At 43.1% G+C, this 21,258-nt stretch overlaps 1 long non-coding RNA gene across 1 annotated transcript in view; it reads left to right on the top strand.

Annotated features, from left to right (window-relative positions):
• LOC143817323 (uncharacterized) overlaps positions 1–21,011 on the top strand; it is a 37,505-nt gene extending 16,494 nt beyond the window's left edge. Inside the window, exons 3-4 of the long non-coding RNA XR_013224115.1 lie at positions 19,080–19,218; positions 20,163–21,011. This is a non-coding gene — a long non-coding RNA (uncharacterized LOC143817323). The remainder of the gene's footprint in view (positions 1–19,079; positions 19,219–20,162) is intronic.
• Positions 21,012–21,258: the final 247 nt, after the last annotated feature.

Genomic DNA, 21,258 nt, shown 5'->3' with positions numbered 1-21,258 from the left:
GCTGGGCTGTGGTTCATGCAGCACCCCGATGGCCCTGTCTTTAAAATGTGCAAAGTCCAGGTCAGAGTTTTGCAATGCCAGGATGCGCAGCTGTGTCCTGTGGGGAATGGATAAGAGTCCCTCAATGAACTGCTCCTTTAATAGCTTGTCCCCATCCTGCATGCTGTTCGGGTCAACCTGCTTAATGGCTGGCAATGCCTCCTGGAGATTAAGGGCATAGTCCCGTATGCTATCCTGTGCTCTTTGTTTGCACCTGAAAAACCTAATTTTGATTTCTGCAGCAGTGCGGGTATCAAAAATTGTTTTAAGTTTGGCAAATATCTGCTTAACAGTTCCTTTTCCATATCCGGCCAGGATTTCACTTCTCTTTGTGCTGCACCAATTAATTGACCAGTTAGAATGCTGACCTTTTGATGTACTGTCAGGGGATATACTTCAAATAGGCTGCATAGCCTTTCTTTAAAGTCACTCACCGTATAGGACTCCCCTGAATATTGTGGCAGCCAGGCTGCTCTAGGTATATAGGGCATGGATAGCGGCATTATAGGAAGCTGTTACTGTGGCGGGGTCCAGTCAGTTTGCAGGAGCTGCGGGCATTGCGGGGCCTGGTGGCCTCATGGGGCCTGCAGCTGCGACCACCACGGGACATGTCCCTTCCCCTGTGCTAACCTCAAGCTGGGCGGACATCTCGCCACAGAGTCTACAGCGGTTCCTCCTGCGCTCGGTAAGGCGATCCTCATGGTCCTCCTTCCGGGGCTTCCGGCGTCCTCACTTGCGGCTCCCTATGCACAGCGCCCGCTTCCTCGTCGCGCTTTTTTCCTGACTCTGCCCACGAAGGTACGCTTCCTTCTTCCCCTCAGCTCCACGCTGCGCGGCAATGGCGGCTCACATACAAATTCAATGCAGTCTATGGCACACAGTACCTGGCGATACCAGGGCACGTATCCTGTTCGTGACGCCAAGTTGAGTCTTCATGAGACTTCACAAATCTCGCAAGACATCAGCATTATGTTCAATGGAGCACGGTGAGCCACTCCACTGCGCAGGTGCCAGATTCCCAGACCCACAGTGTGAATATATTATAACACACTGCAGGGCGGGATCTGGGGACTCCGCTGTGCGCAGGCGTGATCTATTTACATTACTTGATGTAAGTTCCAGGGCAGCGCACACGGCACATGCCCGAGAAATAATTGCAGAGCGCAAGCGCCGGTGACCCCACCTCCTTGTACCCCACTTGTGGAAAAGGTTGATCACTACTGGCTACTATTGTCAAATCACTATCTGGGCCATGGGTAATGTCTGAGTCAACTCAATACCATTTGTAGAGAATGTAAGGCATAGTTGTCACCTGAGAGCCGGTGTCCAGTAAAGCGTTCATCCGGATGCCATCGATCACAATGGGGAGGACCGGTCGTTCTCCGACATACTTGGCTCACCAGCTTTATGGGCCTGGACGTCCTATTCCTGGGGATGGCCCTCTGCCCCAGGGGTCGCATGTTTAAATGGCAGGACCTTGCAATGTGTCCTGCCTGGTTGCAGCAGCGACAGATGAGTCATCCGTCACAAATCTCGTGAGACATCAGCACTATATTCAATGGAGCATGGTGAGCCGCTCCACTGTGCAGGCACCAGATTCCCAGCACCACAGTGTGAATACATCATAACACACTGCAGGGCGGGGGATCTGGGGACTCCGCTGTGCGCAGGCGTGATCTACTTACATCACTTGATGTAAGTTCCAGGGCAGCGCGCATGGTGCATGCCCGAGAAATAATTGCAAAGTGCAGGCACCTGTGATGGCACAAGACAGAGAGGAGGCGATGCCTGGTGGGATGATGGACTGCTGCAAGGAGCTTGAATCAGCGAGAAATCATACCTCCCTGACTCAATAGAGGTATGACGTGAAATTTATAAAAGTGAGTATTTCACCGTTCCTAGGGATACAAAGCATAAGAGCCACCTTCACAGAATGCAGCCTTAGTGCTGAAGTTGGCTCTTTTACTTAAAAACACCCTGGGGGGGGGGGGGGTGACCGTTTCCCTTTAAATCACAGAGATATGTCTTACAAAATACTTGATAAGTAACATTTCCCACATGTTTTACTTTATATCAGCACAGTTTTGGAACCAATGTTCTTTTTGTTAGTAAGTTATAAGGGCTAAAAGTTGACCAGCGATTTCTCATTTTTACAACACAATTTTTTTAACCCTTCAGGTGCTTCACAGGATTTTTTAGAATGTTTAAAAAAAATTAACATTTAACTTTTTTTCACAAAATATTTCAGATACAATTTTTTTTATTTTACCAAGTGTAACAGGAGAAATTGGACCACAAACATTGTTGTGCAACTTGTCCTGAGTACGCTGATACCCCATATGTGGGGGTAAACCACTGTTTGGGCGCATGGCAGAGCTCAGAAGGGAAGCAGCACTGTTTGATTTTGAAAACACAAAATTGTTGTTACACTCCCACACTGATAGGTTGGCGCGAGCGTGCAGGGTGTGGCCCCACTGTGCCATAAACCAGACTACCCTGGAAGGGGTGTGACTAAGCAGCTACCTTGGTGTTCACTGGAGCCTCTGATGTGAGGTCAGGCTCGTGTGGCAGGTAGCTGCCAGGTACCACTCCAGGGTGGTGTCTGGCTGTGGCTGCTGATCCAATTGGGGGACGGAACGTTAGGAAAGGAGCAGGCAACGGGCTCAACTGGCAGACACGTCTGAGACACTGGCAGGCGGGTACGACTAAGACACCAGCAGGCAGGCATGGCTGAGACACTGGCAGACGGGCATGGCTGAGACACTAGCAGGACAGGTACTGACTTGGTAGGGACAGGAATACGGGCAGGTATATGGAAACAGATAGGGGCCTGTTCAGACTGGAGGGTTTATGGGTACAGGTAGGGGCCTATTCAGACTGGAGGGTATATGGGTACAGGTAGGGGCCTATTCATACTGGAGGGTATATGGGTACAGGTAGGGGCCTATTCAGACTGGAGGGTATATGGGGACACGTAGGGACCCAGTTGGAGAACGGAAGTAGAGCCTGACCGCAAGGTTGTGGAGCAGAGAGCAGAACAGGAATGCTGGTTACAGTGCCATGAGCTGAACCGAATGGAGCGGATGCAAGGCAGAACCGCAAGGAGCGGAGTAATGCAGATCCGCAAGGAGCAGATGCAAGGCAGAACCGCAAGGAGCGGAGCAATGCAGAACCGCAAGGAGTGGATGCAAGGGAGAACCGCAAGGAGCGGATGCAAGGCAGAACCGCTCTGTCATGATGACATCGGGTCTCCATGGCAGGGGGGCTGTCAGGAGTCTCTGATCCAAAGGCAGAGGGGCTGTCAGCCCCTGTGCCGGCTTCGGAATGCTGCGATCATGCTCGATCACAGCATTTCGGGGGTTAAAGTGCCGGGAGCAGTCTGTGACCGCTCCTGTCACTTAGTGCCGGGTGTCAACTGTGAGAATCAGCTCACACCTGGCCGGGATCGGCCTCAAACCAGCGGTGTGCGCGGCTCATCGCTATGACGTAATATCCTGTCCATGGGCAGACAGCCGCAGGGCACATGGATAGAACAGAATGTAAGATGTCAGAGAGAGGTTATATGCTTTGTTATCAGTTGCAAAGAATGTAGTGGCATTGTAAGAAGATGAACCGGTTTGGGGGTACCTCTCTTGCGCTGGTTCCGGAACTGACAGAACTCACAATTGTTACACGGGGGAGAGCTTTCTGGCCCGGACCGACCTTTGCACTTGTCAGCAGGGGGCAGGTCAGGGATAAAAAGTACTGCACGAGGGAGAAAAACAGGAGTTCTGGCGGGAAGACATAGAGCGCAGCAGGGTGAGGTACAGGCCTTTGTAGCGGGGCATCCTGTAAGCATAGGCTCACCTAGCGCAATCCCTGTAATTGTGTCCACTGCTCACGGACATTAGACAGCGACTCTCCCTACGTTCCCCGGGAGGTTACTCACATGTGGGACCTGTGACTGCTGCGTTCGTGCGGCCTAGCCTTGTACCAGTGACTGAGCCAGTATATGCCGGTCCCTTCCCCGTCTGTGCTGCAGAGCAGAGCCACGTTCCGGTGATACCATATAACGAACTGAGACCAGTACGAGGAAACTGCGGGTTACGGGAACCCGCTTAATGTATCAAAGACTCTCCGTCTGCATCAAGGGACCGGATCTCCGCCTAACCATGACAACCCCAAGATATCACATGCCGCTGTTGTCAGTGCCACTGTTGGAAACCGAGACGCTGCAATCAAGAAGCCAACAGACTGATAAGTTGTACACTTCTTTCCCCTTCCTTCTTTCCCCTTCTTTCCCCTTACACCTGTTCACCCCGTTCTCCCCTCCAACACCCATATCGTTATAATCTTTGCCTCCCATATCCACTTCCTCCCTGCGTGGAGTTTTCAACTGTTACTAAATTTGTTAACTCTTGATCTGCCTCCTGTCCGTGACGACATCCCGATCTCTGCAAGTCTACAGCATGTTCAGCATTTGAACTGGCGATACAATTACCGCAAGGAGAACATCCCCAACGAGAGATTGGTCTAGGAATAAGCATGGGGAATAAAGTGCATTGATTATTGACAAGGTAAAGACTTTTAAACTCCTGAAGCTCTCACTCCACTGCCAGTCAATAGCATCCCTCTCCTAGTGTATACTGCTGCGCTTCTGGTTGCTGTTCTGGGCCTGTTCATTGACCTTCTTTTTTATCCATTCCACCAATAAATAATTAATAAAAATGTAACACTGAAGCCGTGTCACTGTTCACACATAGAGTAAATGCTGCAGTTTTTCTGCATTTAAAAAAGTAACATGTTTTTTTAACATGCGTTTATTTTTTAAGGCTCCCCATAGAAGCCTACAGAGGAAAAACTGCACCAAAACTGCAAAGTTTAGCATCTTTAGATGCACAGTGGGCAGGAATTTTCATGAAATCAGACCCACTTTAATTATCATTATTATTTTTATAGCACCATTTATTCCATGGCGCTTTACATGTGAAAAGGGGGCAAATATAGACAAATACAATTAAACATGAGCAAAAAACAAGGCACTAACCGATACAGAAGGAAGGAGGACCCTGCCCGGGAGGGCTCACAGTCTGCAGGGGATGGGTGAGGATACACTAGGAGAGGGTAGAGCTGGTCGTGCGGCGGTTCAGTAGGTTGAGGATCACTGCAGGCTGTAGGCTTGTCGGAAGACGTGAGTCTTCAGGTTCTTTTTGAAGGTTTCTATGGTAGGCAAGAGTCTGATGTGTTGTGGTAGAGAGTTCCAGAGTATGGAGGAAGCACGGGAGAAGTCTTGGTTGCGGTTGAGGGAAGAAGAGATTAGAGGGAAGTAGATAAGGAGATCTTGAGAGGATTGGAGGTTGCATGTAGGTAAGTACCGGGAGATCATGTCATGTCAATTAGACATTTTCACATTTAGTGTAAATGTTGTATTTTTTTCTGCAGCTTTTTTGGGGGGTAAAAACCCTGTCCAAGCAAAATGGATGTGATTTCATGCTGCTCCCTCTCCATACTGTGCACTTTCTGCACACTGTCCCCCAAGCTGTCCCTCAAACTGTCCTCTCACACTGTCCTACCTTTTGTATACTACCCCTCCGTAGTTTGCCTATAGTTAGGTATATTGACTTTATGGACCATGTTCTATTGCGGTTCAGTGACTGAATATTCTACTCTACTCTTTGGTGCTGGCACAGCCCGCAGCAAACCCCAGACAAGACTTGCATTTTCTATTTGTCTGCTGGAAGAGGAGTCTCTGTGGAACAATATAAAATGGTGCAGTGGTTTAGCTCCAACAGACTTTATCCACGGCACCTTTGCTTATATGTACAGTATGTAAATGTGGTTAATTTTGGAATATTCTTAATATAGTTGAGGACGGACTTTTCCTCTAGTTTTCTTGAGATTATACCGGAACAGGAGGGGAATATTTCATTGGGAAATAGTAATTGAAATACATATTCTTAGGATTGTGAATCATTGTGCTGGACCGCAGCTGAACTCGTGCTTTGCACTCATTTAATTAAACCAGCTTCTCTCAAAGTGTAATCAGGTAACGGCGGCCAGTTCAGACGGGCCCTCCAACAGGTAAATTTACATAGAGAATACAACAGAAACAGTTCAGTTGGGTGCTGAGCTGTTCAGCACAGAGGATATAGCCTTCTGGAGAAATATTTATTGGATGTGTTCTCTTTGTGTGGTTGTCAAAACCGAGTAGGAATAATTTCATCCCTAAGTAAAATAGTTACAGAAAGTGGATTGTGTGAAATTGGATCTTTTCCCATCTGTGACTCCGCTGTATCTGGAACAACACCCTCGGTGCATGATTTACACATAGACCTCACTCTCTATTCTGACCCCTCACACTGTGCCATCCGTTTGTATACTGCCTCCTATAGTGTCCCATCACTCTTAATATTGACCCCCCCATTCTGTGCCCTCAATCTCTATACTGTCTTCCATATTGTACAATTACTCTTTATACTGATCCCCAATACTGATCTCTCATTTTCTATGTCAAACCCTACTTCCTGCTCTGAGGTGCCACTGCACATCGGACCAAGAAGCTGATTGGAGCTCCTCTTACTCTTAGAGGTGCAAATACATATGAATGCAGTCGCCTGTCTGCAAATGACCCTGTTTCATTATGTGGTCTGGCAGAGAGTTTAAAAAATTATATATATATAATCATATTTTCACAAAAAACTGTGGTAAATATCTTGTGCCAAATGTATTGTGTGTTTTAGACATGTTTTGCACCTTGCTAGACAAGGAAAATAGTCCCTTGTAAAAGCTGCAGCGAAACGAGCGTTGGGCACAGCGGTCTAAGCGGTAAACAGTCTTTTCCTTCACTTGGCACTTATGTATATTCTGATATTGGTACATTGATCACTTTAAATTATCTGTCTTTAATATTATTTATTGTGCCTTTGTTGGTTGCTCTTATTTACTCCAGCTACCGGGCTGGTTTTCTTTTCTTGTTGCATTAAATATTTATGTTAATTATAGCTTGAAAGCTTACATTCAAAAATTTTTGGGGCATAATTGCAATATTGCTATCTGGTACTTGTTATTATTATTTTTTCATATATTATCACAAATTTCTATACCAGACATTATATCTATGTCTTTTTTCCTGTTTTGTGCAATATTTACCATGCTGGCTGCTATTTGAAATTTTTGTATCATATGTGATTATCTCCCGCTCCCCCCATTCTTTTTCAATTTAGAATATTTTATGTTATTATTTACTTATTTGATTACTATAGTAAATATGTTAAAATATATACTTCTGCCTTGAATCCTCTATATACGGTAGGTTTAAAAGGAAAATGGTTTAGAGGGAAATAAGTTTGTTCAATAGCAACCCCCAGCCTACCCTTTCCATTGCTGTAATATGTAACGGACATACTTATGCAACTATATGTTATGTCCTGAGCTTAGTCCTGTTTCTGTACATACACCATGACCCCGGTCCTAGGTCTGAAACTGGCGAATCCCCGGAGCACACAGCTCGTGCGCTGAGGGATTCATAACTCTGCAGTCACACAGAGTGACTACAAACTAAACGTCAGCATAATACTGTGCCCTGGGAATTTCATGTCATTGGGTTTCGATGCTGAGCAGCTGCATGCAAGCCTTAGTTTTCCAAGCACAATGTAAAATGTCGGAAGTGGTGAAAATACGCATCCCCTGAATTCTAGAGTAGTGGAAATGTGTTTTTTTATGGCGTGATTGATTAATAAAGTGGAAGACCAGTGATACATATTTTGCTTGCTACACAATCCCTGACGAACAGAGCCACATAGTAACACAGTAGATCCCAATAGATAATAAGGTCCCTGTGTATGCAATATGGACTATCAGCCCCTATCATTAATACAAATGCACAAAAGTCCACACAACAAATGACTAAAGGGTTCAAGTAATGTATAGAAATCATAATTTATTAGTTAAAATGACCAAAACATTAGGTCAAACAACGACGTGTAAGAGAAAGATATGCAAAAAGATTGAACATACATTGTGGAATGTTGCAAATGTCAGAACACACCGGGACATTGGAAATAAATGAGGCAGAAAAAACTGTAACCTCACGATACCAGGCAGCAATATACCAATGACCCGGACCGTCCGCCCTGATGCGCGTTTCGGACCTTCCTTCTTCCAAGGGGGCCTGCAATCCCATGTCATGTCCCACCTTATATACCTACACCGCAAAATGCCGGCTCGCAAAACGTGGCCGCCAACCGGAAGTCACGGTCCCGACTGGAAATGACACGCACATCTCCCCGGCAACAGCGACGCCGGCCGGCGTCGGCGTCACGTGACGGCAGGTCCTGCCAGGACAACGCTCGCCACGAAGAGACGCCGAAAGCCGCCCGGGGGCGCAGAGCTAGGGAGACAAGCGCGTACAGGTACGGGAGCATCACCTACCACAGCAGCGCAGAAATAGGTGTGATCCCACAGTGCAACCCCTGTTAGACCCAAACTACGTCACCGGATAGAACATATACAAATATACCACAAGTTAAAAATGGGGAACAGGGCAAAACACCAAATAGAAACAATATTACAACAACACAATAAAACACATCTGACTGAGTCTCAGATCGTTCAATACATGTCAAGATAACAGGGCACAATTATTACATAAAATAATATCTGTTTATTTTCATAATTTCTTTAATTGGATTATCTCCATCACTCATACCTTAGTATCTTGACACCAGATCTTCAGTCGAATAAAGATATAGAGGAGACACTCGGGAACTACAAAAAAGTATATAAAAACAGTTAAAATCAAAAACGCAGGGTAACAATTACAACGACCACAGGGCCAGAAACACAGATAATCACTAAACAGACAGATGGGTGATGCATAGAGCGTGGATAATCATAAGAATGGAGCAAAACTCACATTTTCATTAAGCCCAGATGGATGGACCGTGTTCAAGGTCCAAATCCATCTGGACTCTAATTGGGCCAAACGTTTTGAAATCCCCCACCACGGATACCAGTATCTATTTTATCAATCCCACGGAATCTAAGAAGGGCACCGTCACAGTTGTGGCGTTCTTTAAAATGGCGGGGAAGAGTTTTTAACATGGATATGTCAGATTCCGTGGCTGCTGCCGTAATACCACGTACGTGCTCTCTAACCCGTATTTTAAATTGCCGTGTCGTCATGCCCACGTAGATTTTACCATACGGGCATACGGCATAATATACTACATTTCTGTCAATGCACGTGATCCATTTTTTTATATTAAACTGACGTGATCCCTCAGCATTACTAAATGTATTGCACCTATCAATACTGGAGCACGCAACACAACGGCCACAGGGGGCACACCCATACTACCCCACCATTTTATCCAAAAAAGTAGTAGTTGTCTCACTTACATAGTGACTATGAACTAAATAGTCACGTAAATTTCTGGATCGCCTTGCTGTGACGGATGCCCTCTCAGGGAGGAATCTAGAAATTACCGGATCCGCTTTCAGAATATGCCAAGATCCCTCTAGTGCCCTTCTCATATGGGGGAAATGAGAATGGAATTTAGTGACAAAACGAACCATCTCGTCATTACTTTTGTCCCTCCTATTTTCATACAGCAATGTGTGCCGAGTGGAAAACCTTGCTCTATTGTATGCCTTCTTTATCTTATGGTTACTATAACCACGCTCAATAAGTCGATCTTTAAGATCTTCCGCTTGTCTAAAAAAATCAGCATCTGTTGAACACAGCCTACGGAGGCGCAAAAACTGTCCAGTGGGGACAGACTGAACCATGTGGCTAGGATGGGACAAGGAGGCATGCAGGAGCACGTTAGTGGCAGTTGGTTTTAGGAAGATATCTGTCTGTATCTCCCCATGTATGTCCCGTTTGAGTATGACATCCAGGAACTCCACCGCGTCAATATCATATTTAAAGGTAACATGAGATATTCAGTGTATTATCATTAAGTGACTCCATGAAGCCCTGGAGGTCCTTCTCAGACCCCTGCCAGATCAGTAAAATGTCGTCGATGTACCGCGTCCAAGAAAGGACGCGGCACATCGGCGACGACTGATCCGGCAGGGAGAGGTCCCTCTCCCACAGCCCCAGGAACAGGTTGGCGTAAGCCGGGGCAAATGCTGCCCCCATGGCTGTTCCTTGGAGCTGTAGGAAGAAGGACCCCTTAAAGACAAAAAAATTGTGCGTCAAAGCGAAACCAAGCAACTGGATCACTAAGTCAATAATCTCCTTCGGCAAATTAGATGTACCCAAATAAAATGTAACTGCGCTTAGACCATCATCGTGCCTGATGCTGGTATATAGGGACTCAATGTCACCCGTAACCAGCATCATATCATTATCAAGACATATACCGTCCACCTGTCTTAACAAATCACCAGTATCTTTTAAGAACGATGGCAAGCCTTCGACTAAAGGCTGTAATTTGGAATCTTTCCATTTATTGATGTTTTCCAAGAAGCCTCCCCTCCCTGACACTATAGGACGACCAGGGGGCGTCTGTGCGTCCTTGTGAATCTTAGGTAGCAAGTAGAAGGTGGGGATAATAGGCTCCGTCACAACCAATGCCGCTGCCAACTCCTTACTAATTGTCCCCACCTCCCTCGCATTATTAATAATGGACAATAATTGTGCAGAATAGGCGGACAGGGGGTTAAATGTAAGCTTTTTGTAACACGTGGTGTTATGTAATTGACGAAAGGCCTCTCTCTCATAGAGGCCCTTAGGCCATACCACAATGTTATGGTAGGGCTCTAATTGTCATTAACCCTTATTACTTGTTTGGGGTCTAGATGTATAAATTGATCTTTTGCCCGTATGTGAGGTTGCAGTTTTTTCTACCTCATTTATTTCCAGTGTCCCGGTGTGTTCTGACATTTGCAACATTCCACAATGTATGTTCAATCTTTTTGCATATCTTTCTCTTACACGTCGTTGTTTGACCTAATGTTTTGGTCATTTTAACTAATAAATTATGATTTCTATACATTACTTGAACCCTTTAGTCATTTTGTTGTGTGGACTTTTGTATATTTTGCTTGCTGCACATTATAGAAGAAACTAACATGGTGGAAAAATATTGCTAGAGCCCATCTATGTCTGACAAACAAAGTTTTAGCCCCTTTTAAAATATGTTGCAAAAAATGGATTTTAGTAAAATTCATTGTACATTTGGCAAGTGTTTCTATGGGATACATAACTTGCTAATTACAACAAGGCCAGGTTTAGATTTGGCTTGTACTTGGCCATGCTGAATTCTTTATGATAGAAGATGATTATATTTTTTATTTCAGTACATTAAAGTCTCTATAAATAAAGTGTTTCCAACATTCATATTGCATAATTTGCATCAGACATGAAGATAAGAACACTCATACACCAAAAGCAGGACTGGCCCACATATGAACTGGTGAATCACCCGGTGGGTCCCCACACGAGAACTGCTTGGCACAATGAGCTTGATTTATTATATGCAGGCAAAGTCAGCAGACAGCATCTCATTAATTTAACAAACTACTCATTTTACTATTTTATGGACAAATAGGCAGAAATTACATAAAGAGCAGCAGCAATCCACATATTATCTGTTATCCTCAGCAAGTAATATTTGCATGTGACTGAAGAATGGGCCCCCATAATCAATGATACTGGTGGGACGTTGGTCCGTTGCCACTGCTCCAGAACAAAAATAATATATATTAGAAATGTTACTATGTTTATAAGAAAATGTATTTGAAGCTATAAACCCTCCATCCCACCTCAGTGATTATGGGCATATACAGCTGTCAGGTGTCAGACACTGCAGGTTATTGTGCATCCTGCTCATGCACTTGGCACAATGTGGCACTGAACACACAGTAATAGGTCCCGGTATCAGACATCCTTATCTTGGTGATATTCAGAGGGAACATTTTCTTTGACTTGTCGGAAGTGAAAAACACTCTACCCCTGTATTCTTCTTCCAGATCTGAGTCTTTATTTAAACCACTGAGTAACATCTTCATAGTATGACCGGGCTTCTGAATGTACCAAAACAGATTATAAGCCGTCTGATCGTAGCTACAGCTCAGTGGGACTTCCATTCCTTCACCGACTAATACATTCAGGGGAGATTGGGTCACCGTCTGGCCCAAAGTACAGTCTGAAAGAATAAAATTAAGGATAAAAGAAATCCAATTAAACAGTTATAAAATCCATTATTATATACGTTATATCAACATAAAATCATTCCATTTGTTGCATGCAGTCGGAAGGTTGACCAGTTCGAAGAATCTCTACTTACACATTAAAGATGTTGATAGAAAACATACGAACGTTGAAGTCTGCATATTTGCAGGTGTCGTCTGACAATGAGGACACTCGGAGAGAATACTCATGTAGAAAAGTCTGTGCCTCCCAGGAAATAATTGTGGGGGGGGTGAAGGGGTTACCCTGAAAACCTTGTCACATAGGCTTTAGTATGAAATAATCTATATAGTAAAGCTCCAAGACTACTCCCAGTCTTATATAGCCATAATGACATGATTATTGAATATAATATTTAGTATGATTACAGGTTTCTGGTCTTACTTTTAAATGCGGTTTTCAATCTCTAAGATATGCCTCTATTTATTCTGAACATGAAGATCACCTTCATCGTTGCTGTACTGTGAAGCGATGGCCAGGGAACCACCACAGTGCAGGGAGACTACGGTACACAAGATGAGATGCAAGCAACAAAGGGTAAATTTATTGGAAGGCAAGGAATGAAGTGGATGAGGAAGATGCAAACAGGGGTATGAAATGGCAAAAGATAAGAGTTGTATTCTTTAGCTGGGCTGTCAAATAGCACGGTGCTCCAACTATTACAGAATCAATATACGTCACACAAGCAAATGCAAACAATAAACAAAGAATGATGCTACTCCACGTATAGCCTCCCTGGCCTTTACTAAGCAGGCCTTCACGGCTGCCATGTTCTGTCTGTTGAAGCGTACACTAGGCCCTGACATGTGCACAAAACAGGAACAAACTCACGGTGATGTTGGGGACTCAGATCCAATCCCGGGGGGGGCCCCTAACAGTCCAGTATGGTGGTGCGCACGGCCCCCTGCCGGCTCCATGAAACATGGTCTTCTCCTTGCTTCTGGGTCCGGAAGGAGCTCCTGGAAACTGTAAATCCCTTTCTCAGTATCTTAGTGGCTTCTTAAACTAGCACAGGACAGCCACCCTTGCTACGCCCGAAGAGTCTGTCCAATTTCACGAGTCCACTCTGTCCCAGGCTGTGGGTCCTCTTTTGCAGTTACATGCACAAAGTTCTCTGCAGCAGCTTCAGCTCACACACACTGTCCGGGCTCCACCACTCCCCTCAGCACAGTGCAGTTCATTCACACAGTCTATTGCAGGGGGGGAGCAGAACACTCCATCACACCAGACAAGGGGGTGCTGGCTCTTAAAGTGGCAGCGTGTTCCTTACTGTCCATAATAGCACCACCCCCCTACAACTGCAGAAATAGCAAAGTGGAGGGAAAGTTTGGAAGGGAACAATGCACTAAATTAGTGTTACTGCCCTCCCATTTTTACAATTGGTGGAGGCTCATGGAGTCATTGCAATATTCTTTAATTGAACCAAATGGAAATAAAAACCATCCAGAATGCTTCATTGTTGTCAGGGTGGGAAATTCACTGCACATCATTTTACACTTTAAAACTAGTGGTGGCAACATATGAAAAATGTCTGAACTACAGAAGGGTACATAGAATAAAGTGACCCCTAAGTGCAATTGTAAAGGGGTACCTTTCCTAATATTGGCTCATTCCGCCTTGTCATCCTCTAACAGGACAGTCTTGTTGTTGTTCTCCTTTCAGCTTGTTCCAGAAGGTTCTTTGGTTGTGATAAGAAACATTGGTAAAATGTTCCTTAATTGATCATATTGCTTTAATGAATTAATCAATTGCTATATTATATTTCTATCAGTATATGCATATATTTTACATTTCTCTTTCTTACAAAAAGATGTTTATTTTAGAATGGAAAGAAGAAGGAATTTAGGGCCCTGCCTGTCCACTCTTTCATATCTGAGACCAGGCTGCTGGCAGTCAATACTGACTTGGCTATTAGTATGAGAATGCACATGGTTCATGTTGGGTTCAAATAATCATTGCGTTAATCAAAATTAAATCAAAACATTTATGGGCACCACGTTTTAAGAAAAAAATTAAAAACTGGAGCAAGTTTAATTAAGAGCTACCAGGATGGTGAGCAGACTACAAAGCATGTCCTACGAGGAACGGTTAATGATCTGTGAATGTTTAGCCTGCAAAAAAGAAGGCTAAGAGAAGGCTTAATATCTGTCCACATATACAGTATCTGAAGGGATGTCACAGTGTAGAGGAATCATCATTATTCTCATTTGCACATGGAAACACGAGAAGCAATGGAGTGAAACTGAAAGGAAGAAGATACAAATTAGATATTAGAAAAAACTTTTTGACAGTGAGGGTGATCAATGAGTGGAACAGGCTGTCATGAGAGGTGGCGAGCTCTTTTTCAATGGAAGTCTTCAAACAGAGGCTGGACAGACATCTGTCTGAGATGGTTTAGTGAATCCTGCACTGAGCAGGGGGTTGAACATGATGATGCTGGAGGTCCCTTCTAACGCTAGCATTCTAGGATTCTATGTACCTATATATTTTTCGTAATTTTCCATTGGTTTTTAAGGAGGCTATTTCTTTTTAAATTGCCAGAAAATACTATGAAAAGCCCACTGAGGCAATTGGTTCATATTCTTCAATGCTGTCTCTAAGATAGGAGCAGATCTGTGGATCATGTATCTCTTTTATTTCTTTCTTTAAATCTTTTTGCTGTTGCCTCACTTCAATATGAACTTTCTACCTGATTGAAACTTAAATTGGGAAGATGCATGAAGAAGTAAGAGGACAATGAATTTGGGTCACTGCAACAAATGTTCAATTCCATAACAATGTACAAAATCTAGTTTATTGCGCTGAAAATTGGCATATTCTCAAAAAAATCCTTGCTCTTAGCCCTTTTAATCAATGCTATGAAGTACTCTAGAGCTAACCCTTAAAATATATAAGTAGAACATGCATGCTGTAAATAATCATTGGCTTACCTGATAAAATAATTAGCTAATGTGAAATTCTACTCATAGGTTCTCAAGACTAAGAGACTGATTTATTAATGTGTTCATGCTAAACATCTGTTGTAAACCCCTTTATAAGTCATGATATTTTTGTGCAACAATCTCCAATTGTTGCTGTAAGAAGCAGGTGCTGCTTGTATAATGCACATGCTTTTTCTCAACATGGCTGTGTGATGCCCCTGCCTGTGGAGAGCTGTACCAACTCTGCTGCATCACCATCTGCCCCGGCGGTCTCTTTAAGTAGCGTCAGCTTACATCACCTTTATTGCCAAATACCACAGGTGACATCACGAACATTTATCCCAAAAAATGTAATACCCCTTTTATTGGAAGCCCAGGGCCACGGACCCGGTCACTGCCCTTGTGACACGTCCCCTTTAAGAACCGGCCTGGTACCCCACGGCCCTGGCAGGCGTTCCAGCTGCACATAGCAAGGCATTTTTTATTGAGTACTACATATTTGCCAAAGCTATACTTTTTAAAAATTTGCCCTAAAATCGTATACAGTCATCGCCGAAAGTGTTGGCATCCTTGAAATTGTTTCGAAAAATGAAATATTTCTCCCCCAAAATTATGGCAATTACACTTTTTTTATACATGTTTATTTACTTTGTGTGTATTGAAACAACACAAAAAAAAACAAAAGAGAAAAAAAGGCAAATTTAACATAATTTCACTCAAAACCACAAAATTGGTCCTGACAAAATTGTCGGCACCCTCAACTTAATATTTGGTTGCATACCCTTTGGAGTAAATGAATGCAATCAATCGCTTCCTATAACTATAAACAAGCATCTTACACCTTTCAACTGGGATTTTGCAAACTGCTCCTGATCTCTCATTTGAAGGAGGCCTTCTCCCAAAATCAGTTTTAAGATCTCTCCACAGGTGTTCAATGGGATCTAGATCTGAACTCATTCCTGGCAACTTCAGGACTCTCCAGCTCTTTGTTTCCATCCATTTCTGGGTGCTTCTTGAAGTATGTTTGGGGTCATTGTCCTGCTGGAAGACCCATTACCTATGTCTCAAACAAAGCTTTCTGACACTGGGTACTACAATGTGACCGAAAATCCTTTGGAAATCTTCAGATTTCATGATGCCTTGCACACGGTCAAGGCACTCAGTGTCAGAGGCAGCAAAACAAACCAAAAAAAATCTTTAGACCTCTATCATATTTCACTGCAGGTATTGTGTTCTTTTATTTGTAGGCCTCATTCCATTTTCGGTAAACAGTAGAATGATGTGCTTTACTATCTTTTTTTTTCCCAGCCACAAAACGCTTTCCCAGAAAGATTTTGGCTTACTCACATACATTTGGCAAAGTGAAATCTAACCTTTTTATGTCTCTGTGTCAGCCGCGGAGTCCTCTTGAGTTTCCTGCCATAATGTTTAATTTCATTTAAATGTCGATTCATAGTTCGTGCTGACACTGATCCATTCTGAGCCTGCAGGGCATATTGAGCTTCTTTGGAACTTGATTGGAGCTGCTTATCCACTATCCTGACTATCCTGCTTTGCAACTTTTCATCAACTTTTCTCTGCCGTCCATGTCCAGGGAGATTAGCTACAGTGCCACAGGTTGGAAACTTCTTGATTATGTTGTACACCATGGACATAGGAACATCAAGATCTCTGGATATGGACTTGTAACCATGAGAATGTTGATATTTTCAAAAATTTTGAAACTCAAGTCCTCAGAAAGTTCTCCTCCACTTTCTGTACTGCATGCTTAGTGTGGAACACATAGACAGAATGCAAAGGTTGAGTCAACTTCTCCCCTTTTTATCTGGTCTCAGATTTTCATATTACCGACAACTGTTACTTGCCAGAGGCAAGTTTGAACGAGCATCACATGCCTAAAACAAAGTTAATTACCCACATTTTGGAAAGGTGTCAACAATTTTTGTCCAGCCCACTGCATGTGTGTGTGTTTCTGTGTGTGTGTTCGTGTGTGTGTGTGTTTGGGGGGGGTGTGTTTTTTTGTGTGAAATTATGTTCAATTTGTCTATTTTTCAGTTTTTTTTGTTCCAATCCACGTAAAGAAAAACAGCATGTACATAACAAAATGTATCATTGTAATAATTATCTGGGAGAAATACTTCATTTTCCAGGAGTACCAACACTTTTGGCCATGACTATATGTAGACTCTTTTATACAAGTCACATTATGACTGCATTTTGAGAGCTTTTTTCTGTGCTCTTATGGTCTTTGTATTACTTTTTTTTAGATAATAATTGAGAGCGTATTGAGAAAGGAGGTGTTGCTTCCATCTTGTGGTGGGAACCTAGAACAGTCCATGACTGAAAACTGCAAGTGAAATGAAAAATGAGGGGCAACATCCACAAATTTAAATATTTTAAAAAATAGACGTGATGCTCTAAACTCTAGCCTCTAAACAACCTGTATTTTACACTGCCTAAATGCCATACTTTCAACGTATAGCAAGTTTTTGAACATAGCTGTCTTTGGGTTCTTTAAAGAGAACCTGTCATCAGGAAGTTAGACTCCTAACTAAGGGCATGTTTGTAAAGGCCCTTTAATACTTATTAAATTCATAACATTCTTGTGGTATTCAATTTGGAAACTGTAGAACAATCCATCTTTGAAGTTTTGATATGGGTGGACGATGCACTTCCAGCTCTCATGCCTGTCTCCTTATTTTGCCTGCCCGCCAAAGGCCTTCAGTCTGACAGGTCACCCTTCTCTCTTCCCTTGTCCAAGATTCTGCTCAATGTCACATCATTGCCCTAAGTCATTTTATGAGAGCCAGTGCCGACCCCAATTGCTAGAGACAGCCGGCCGTTCATTGCGTGCATCCATGGAAACTTCAGGCTGTGATTCTGTTTAGGTGCTGAATAATTTCTTGGGGTCATCTCAACAGAGAGGACTGTGCATGTGCAGGTCGTTAGGCCGGCTATCAGAACGTCATAGGAGTGCGTGTGCCACCCTGTCTGTTGAAACAACTCTGGGCAATGATTCCGCACCTGGGCAGAATTTCAGGCAGGGGAAAAAAGAAGAGTGACCAACCAGTCAAAGACAGATGGCTACAATTACCAAAATAAATAGTACAAGCAAGGTATGCATTTCATAAGCATTAAAGGGCCTTTAAAAACATGCCTTTAATTAAGTGACAAGTTTCCTTTATTGTAATTTGAGAATAAGCTACTTAAGTAAAAAAAAAAACCTGACATTACTCAGACTAAGGCTGGTTTCACACTAGCGCTGCTGTGCGCTCCGGATGGCAGCGTACTTCCTCCTTCCTTCCGTGTAGCTCCTCCCAGGCTCCGCCTACTGCCGCCTGCGTCCTGCGTTTCCCTGCGTACCTATCTTTAGCATCGGGTACACAGGGACATGCGTTGTATGCGGATGCGTCCGCATGCGGCGATTTGATGTGTGAGGAGACCGCACGGAAATGCAAATCAGTATTTGGTCAGTATTTTACATCTGTATTTGTAAGCCAAAACCAGGAGTGGGTGATAAATACAGAAGTGGTGCATATGTTTCTATTATACTTTTCCTCTAATTGTTCCACTCCTGGTTTTGGCTTACAGATACTGATGTAAAATACTGACCAAATACTGCTAGTGTGCACTTGGCCTAATGTTATTCAATCGGGCTCTGATATGTGATAAAAATCACAGCATGCACTGTTCTCTTATGTATTTCATCGCAGACTCGCCTATTCAAGTCTATGGGTGCGCAAATAAATAAAAACAAATGGATACCATATGGAACAAGTGTGTAGCATCCAAATTTATTCCAGATACATTGTAGTTAATTTAACATTGTAAACTCTATTTGGTTCTGTAATGTTAACAAGTGCTGATGTATAAAAGCTATTGCCATATGCATTTCATTCAGATGAGAATAGGGGTGAAAACTTGATTGTTTTTTTCTGTAGGTAAATCAGGTGATGTTTTTGTACAGTCACCTTAGTGTACCTATTGATGTAATTCTTGATACGTGAAGTCAGCGATGCCTTGCTGAAGTGGATGCACATACCGGTGCGGAAACCTCCTGCACCACCAAGAAGACGTTTGGTGAGTGGCACATGCTCATTTATAGCAGCACTTATTTCCCAGCAATAAGCTGCTGATTTTAACAGGGGAATGGTTATCATGTGAATAATAAGCACATAATATTTTACTGATGGTTTTCACAACTGAAAATTTTTACATTTCTTTATGGTGAATTGTGCAGGTTTGACAGTAAATGAAAAAAGGTATAAATTGTCCTAGTGACGAAGCAGCTACAGCATCAAATGCATTCAGGTTGTGTTATCCCAAGTAGACATTATACTAATTATCATCATCAGTCACACATTAGCAAGTTTCACCATACATGCAATGAGCCACCCCTTGTATAAGATATTTTAATACAATTATGACCCCTCTTCACTATCAGTGAAAACAATAAAGGTATAGGTTAGGTGTATGTGTGTAAGGGTGTGACAGGGGGTGTCATGCGCCTCTTTCCCTAATGACAACGTGTGCATAGATAATATATTGTAACGTAAATGATGCTTGTGTGTACCTTGCTTATAATAATGTGATTATTATGTTGTGAATGGGTATTACAGCTACTTTGCATGTTTTGATATTGTGATATGATTAGAGAAAGGTGTTAGGGTAAAAAATTAGGACTTGTAAAACATAAGATAAGGAGGTTGTCATAGCTAGGATTGGGACTAGTACAGTGGAAGGCACTGTAGGTTAGGAAGCAGTTATATACAGGTAGGTAAGGGTTAAGCATAGAAGTGAACAGCCTCAGTTTAGGGAATTTCCCAGTTGGAAGGGGAAGGATCAGTAAAAAGAGTAGGACACTTCCTGTTGGTTAGTTAGTTGGATAGTGCTGATGCAGAGTAAAATAGAGAAATCAGAAGAAAAGCTGATTGTGTCAGGGGGCTGGATAGCTCTGAAGAGCATGGGACTGCAAAAGAAAGAGCATGTGGGCGGTCACTACTAACTTCAGTTGGTCTTCACAGGATATCTGTAGCCTACGGCCCGAATCAGGCACAAAAGCGGGTGCCTTATTCACCTTCCACAAGGGGAAGGTGGATGGGAAACCATGTCAGAAGAGTAGGCCCAAAAGCACGGAAGCTGTAGAGGTGGAAAAAAGCGTCTCTAGGGCCAGTGGTGCCAAAAAGTGAAGGGAGAGCTCAGAATGAACAAGTGGACACATACTGTGCTGAATCTGCTATTATTAATCATCTGATGTTAAGTGAAGTTGAGTTATTGAAAAATGAAACAGTCTGTCGTTAAATGTGTGGTGGCATCCGGATCCGGGATTGCAGGACTAGAGGAATCTCCACGCGCAAACATGAGTGTTGTACATGGTACACAAACCACATAACAGACAGGGCATTTATCTTTGTCCTATTTATCTTAATGAGGCCAGGAAAATCAATGTGTTGCTAGCCAAACATCCAATTTCAGATGAATAAAACTGATTTTCGGTCACAAGTTGTTGTATGGAGTGTGAATATACCCTTATTGTGATGTGATGATGTGATAATTATGACAAATAAATGTCTTAACGATATTCAGACCCTCTCTGCACCCACTGGGTAACCGCTGGGTAACATCTAAAAATAAAATTAAAAGAAACACCTGGTGGTAAAGATTTTTCCTTAATGATATTTTTTATCCATCTTCCAAAATGCCAACATAATTACAGCACACAGAAAAAATAAAACATAACATTCACCCCGATCAGGCAACAATTACTGAGACTTATAGCTACGTTGTCCCAAGATGGCGTGTTGTGTTACACGTTGAAACTTCTGCTATCTCCACTATCCATTGATGTTACAGAGTTCTTGGAGCGGAGGAGAATCTGCTAAAACACTCAGCAATTCTTGCCTGATGAGGGTGAATATGAAGTGTTATTTTTTCTCCACGCTAACATTGTGTTGACATTTTGGAATATGGATATTAACTATCATTGGAGAAAATTTTTTACCACCTGGTGTGTACACATCTCCAGTCAAGCATTCTGTTGTTTTGGTCACTTTTCTCTCCGCTAGGATTTCTTTTTCCTCTGTCTCTGTCTCCTCTCTCATTAAGAACACCCAAGTAATG

This window comes from Ranitomeya variabilis, chromosome 1 (assembly GCF_051348905.1).
Source record: "Ranitomeya variabilis isolate aRanVar5 chromosome 1, aRanVar5.hap1, whole genome shotgun sequence".
Taxonomy (NCBI): domain Eukaryota; kingdom Metazoa; phylum Chordata; class Amphibia; order Anura; family Dendrobatidae; genus Ranitomeya; species Ranitomeya variabilis.
The sequence above is the reverse complement of the archived record's forward strand: the minus strand, read 5'-3'. Positions and strand labels throughout refer to the sequence as shown.